Source organism: Rattus rattus, chromosome 3 (genome assembly GCF_011064425.1).
Source record: "Rattus rattus isolate New Zealand chromosome 3, Rrattus_CSIRO_v1, whole genome shotgun sequence".
NCBI lineage: Eukaryota > Metazoa > Chordata > Mammalia > Rodentia > Muridae > Rattus > Rattus rattus.
In genome coordinates this window covers 16,672,957-16,678,121 of record NC_046156.1, presented here as the reverse complement: position 1 = coordinate 16,678,121, position 5,165 = coordinate 16,672,957, and positions in this window count along the sequence as shown.

Genomic DNA, 5,165 nt, shown 5'->3' with positions numbered 1-5,165 from the left:
TGCCTTGTGTGCCGCTGACATAGCACCAGCCAACACAAGCCACCAGTGTGAAGACGAATTACAACTGTTTGCAAGTGTCAAATCCGCCCAGGATCATGCTAAAAAGAATGCCACCAGTCAGAAGAGAATGAGTCGTATCTAAATATCAACATCACCCAGAGGATAGGTATAAGCAGATATTTACGGAACAGCTGCTTACACCATGTTTAGGGCTGGTGGTTCCATGCACATGAAAAAGTAAGTGTACATGGGTTATTTTCCAGTTTGGAGAGATAGTTTGTATATGACCTCAAATAAGTGTGTTTGAGGTTTTATCTTCAAAATGGAACTAATAACATTATCCACAGAATGACATTGACAGCGACCATAGATAGTCCTTGGCATGAAAAGACACATGGGGGAGAAGGAAGATGGAAAAGAAGAATGTAATTCTTCAGAGTATCTGGATGTCAACTTGTCCCCTGAAAGAAAAGCTTTAAAAAAAAATTATAAGACTCGAGCATGCCTTCTCTCTAGCTTGCCTCCTTTCAGTAATCTCAGTATTTTAGCAGGTAGTTATTGTACCTGGTATAATAGGTACAATCGTAACATTGTTACGATTAAAGAAAAAATAAAAGAAACATTTTAGCGATGAACAGGGCCCCACCTAAATGAGTAGGTGCTTTGCCACCTTGCCCAGGAGCAATCCATGTTCATGGAAGCTGAGCTCCAGCCTGACTCTGCTCTGCCTCCCGTAGGGCGTGTTTTAGGTCTGGTGGGTTAAGTTCTGGAATCTCTGATACCGAGGAGAGAAGCTAGCCATTTCCTCATGCCAGAATTTTTCTGAGCTGATGGTCCCCAAAGATTTTGTTTCTCGACTAGGAGATAATTGACCAGAATCTTTATGTCAATCAGGAAAGACTAAAGCATGGTGTTATTTGGGCTATGATTGTCGCCTTTATTTTTTTATTTTATTTGGTGGCTAAATAGTCTCTCTTGAAACCAGCCTGTTCTGCATGTTAAATATCAACCTAAGTCCAAAATATTCCACCAGATGGTTTCTTATTAAAACTCAATAAAAGCGAACAGAAGGAAAATCCCGGCACAGGAGGAGCCAAATCATCCAAAGATGCTCAAACTAAGACCTCTTCTGAGACTTATTATCACAGCAGAACATCGCACCAGCTCGAGACCCCTCCTGAGATGACACAGGCAGACAGGGAAAGCCTACACATTTTCTTTATATTTCTGTTGAAGCTATAGCTATATATTTCCCCCTTTCCTAAACCAAATGCTACCACCTTCCTTTCTGTAGGCTTCAAAACCTTTCTCTTCTGCTCACTTGTCCTCCAGTCCCAAATAATTTCAAGCTTCCTCGCCATCTCCATGGCTTCTAGGAAAATACATATTACCATAGAATAGCAAGAGTCGTGTTTGTGAATACCCATCTTTGAAGTGTAGCACCGCTCCTCAAGTTAGGAACCTAAAATAAGTCCTTCGAAGTCACGGAGACCTCTGTGGTTTCCTTTCAGTGATGAAACGCTTGGAGCGGGTGACACTGAACATTTAAGATTCTGTAGCAACATTTTCCAAAACTTCTGCAATAGTTACTAGCTCTTAAAATGGAGGAAAGGTACCAGGCCTGTCGTATGGTAAACATGTTAAAACAAAATTATTTTTTCATGATCTAGATAATTTTCAAAAAGTTGCTGCATGCTAATTATATCATCTCACGAAGTAAAAGGTCAAGAGATTGTTTTATCCTTGGCATGATTAGGGAAATATAGGATTATATATGTTAATTAAAATTTCAGAGAAACGCAGGTACAGCAACCCTAAGTAGGAAAATGTGAAGAAAATCTAGTCCATATATGAGGAAAACGGGGGATCAGCAGCAACAAAATAAAGAGTCAAGAAGGAAGTGGGGAGGACAGAAAGCAAAATAACACACAAAAAAGGATGTCAGCTATAGAAATAAACACAAATAGATTTAAAGTCTTTATTAAAATATCAAGGCTCTTGAATTTTGTCAAGAAACAAAATATGTGTATAGACTGATTTTTAAAATTACACACATGAATTAAAAATTCAAAGTTGGCATGAGGCTAGGGAAGGTCAAGTGCTTCCCATGTAAGCATGAAGACCCAAGTTCAACTCCTTAGTTCCCCAGCATGCACACTAAAGATCCAATGGGGCAGTACGTGCTCTAGCCCAGGCCCTCAAGGGTTAAAGACCAAAGGCCCCAGGAGCTCACTGCCCTGGTGGTCTAGGTAATCAGTAAGATTCAATGAAAGACTCTGTCAAGAGAAAGGTGAAGCAGAAGTGAGGAAGACACCTGTAGTTGACCTTTGGCTGCCACAGGCTCATGTACAGAGGTAATTCTCCACACATACACACAGAATAGTGCACACATACTCTCTCTCTCTCTCTCTCTCTCTCTCTCTCTCTCTCTCTCTCTCTCTCCCTCCCCCACACACATTGGCAAAGATCCACCATGCATAGAAAACTAGAAGTGTTAAGAGTAGGCAAAAGACAAAAGAAAAGAAAAAAAATACAGGTTCTACAGGAACCAGGCAGAACCACTATGTAACTAATAACTCACGTTAGACTCCATAAAGCATAGAGCTCTTTAGGATAAGATAATTTTGACTTAGGAACTTGACTGAAAATCTTACCAGTATTTGTGAGTTTTGAAGGAACGGTTCACACGTCCCATGTACTACTTCAGTACAAACAGCGCTTGCACACTTTCACCCAACTGCTGACGAGTTGGTTTGGCACAGTTTCCTCTGGGTTTATCCTTCTAAAGACTAACGAGTGGCATAAAGCTTGAGTGAAAACCTGGCCTACAGAAGTGCCCACTCATTGCATAAAACTGATGCCAAAGCCTGTCAGAGGATGCATTGGAATCCGGCGAGGAACGGATGGTCCTGAATCAAGTGGTCTCCACTTTAAAACGAAACACGAGCAGAGGAGTAGGGAAGGCACTTTCATGTGAGATAATTCAGTAAGAGTTATCCTTAAAATAAAACCATAGGAAGCCAGGTGAAATACAGGTGCAAACCGACCAGATGGGTAGGGACCCTGCAAGCACAAAAGCTAAGACAGAGTGGTGTCGTGAATGAAAGTCACAAAGACCTCACAGCATTGAAAGCAGAGATCTTCTCAGCAACCAAATGTTGCTATAAATTGTATTGAAAGGCCTTTGTAGCAATGATAGAATATTCTAAAAGAAAATGACAGATTCGATAACGAGAGAGCCTAGACGCGCATGCTAGGGTTGTGCAGAAACGTTTATGTAATCTTTCTGAGATGAAATGGACGGAAGGCAGCTAAGAAAACCAGCCCTACACTGGCACAGGGATTTCAGCAGGCATTGGTTTGGCCATGCCTAAGTCAGAAACAATAACAGTAACACTGCTCCCCGGGGTTAGTGGGTACATTACAGGGAGCAATGCAGCCTGGCCCAGAAGAAATACCAAACAAATGCTAACTATAGTCATACTCACTAAGGCACAGGGGTGTGATTGATTGCACTCTTGACTCTCTCTTTCCCACTGTCAGAGTTAAGACAGTGAGAGCCTGACACAGGAACCCAGGAGATGAGCAGCCGTACAGAGTCACAAAGACTGCTTGAACCTGACTGGAGAAACAGCCAACTTGGTGGATCCCCACCCTACCCATTTCCTTCCTAATAAACCCCACCATTGACAGCAGGCCTGCCTCTGAGGCAGAAGGATACCTAAAGAAGACGATCTTACCCTGTGGACGTTGTACCATATGTGAGGAACCACTAGCAATTCCTGGAAAACAGACTTCAAAGTCTCTGTTCCTCAAAGGATTATTGTGGGAAATGAGTGAGCTGATGTCCAGCTGTCACAGGAGTTGCCCCGGGGGTGGGGGTAGGGGCAGAGAGTCAATCACATGTTTCCATCATTGTCTCCTTCCTTGACCAGGAGCTCCTCCACCCTAGGAACACAAGGGTGAAGTGTTCTCTACCCAAGCCCATCTCATTCCACACAAGCAGAATGACTTAAGCAGTGGATACTTTACCTACACTCATTCAAAATTATGGCCTGGGGAGATTTCTTGATATGAGAAAACGGTCATGGTATCATGTAGGGGTGTGGGAAGAATAAAGTACCATGCATATTTGTATTTGCAGAGGAAAGTTCTGGAGGAAATACGCTAACGTGTTACATGTGGCTTCTCTTTTGAGAATGAACTTGGGGTGGGGTGAGGGTTTGTTTCGTTGGAAGGGACTTTTATTGTCAAAGGAAGTAAGGATAGACGCATAGGAAGAGATATGCTTGCACCAACGGTTTAGCTCACAGTAGACTCCAGCAGTTCTCTGTGAAAGCTTAGCTCTGGGGTGGATGAGACACCTTCCAAAGCAAAGACCAGCAGGAACCGGGGAGCCGGCTGCAGACAGCCTACATTTGGACTTGGTAAGGAAACCAGAAAAGACAGTGTCCTTGTTCCTTCCTCGCTGGAAGGTGTGTTATTCTCCAGGAGGAACACTCCCATCCAGAATAAAAACCCACCTCAACTCTCCTCCCCCCCTGAAGACAGAATTAATTCTTGTTATCCAATGACAAGAATTGGGTAGAGAACACTTCTCCCTCATGTTCCTAGGGTGGACGAGCTCCCTTCACTGACCAGTTTACTATAGTCTTTGAATTTTTCTACAATTTTTATCACCTCACTATTCAGAAATAAAAGGGGGGAATATGACTGGTTCCTAGTTGTTTTTTTTTAAGAAGACCATTGCAAACCCTCCAACTCACAGGGCCCTAATTTTCAAAGCTGCTCGCCACTGGGGTTTTAGAAATGTGTGATTAGAGATGGACTTCCCTTCTGTTTCTATATGCACATCTGTACGTTTTTAGAAGTGTGCATTACTTTCAAAATTAAAATATAAGCTATTAAATTCTGCCCTTAAAAATATAGTGTTTAAAAATATAAGCTCCTACATCAGGAACCCTGAGTGCAGAGGAAAACAAAGTCAAATATATGCATATGTATAAACTTCAAAGCTTATGATTGAGTTTGGGTACACTACAATCCACCTAGCAACTAGGCATTTTATACCGGGGCTTTATTTCTGTGAGGTTCAAGGGCAACCGAAAGGGCATTATAAATATTAATAAAAACTTCAAAAGCCAAAGCACATTTTTATGGAGTTA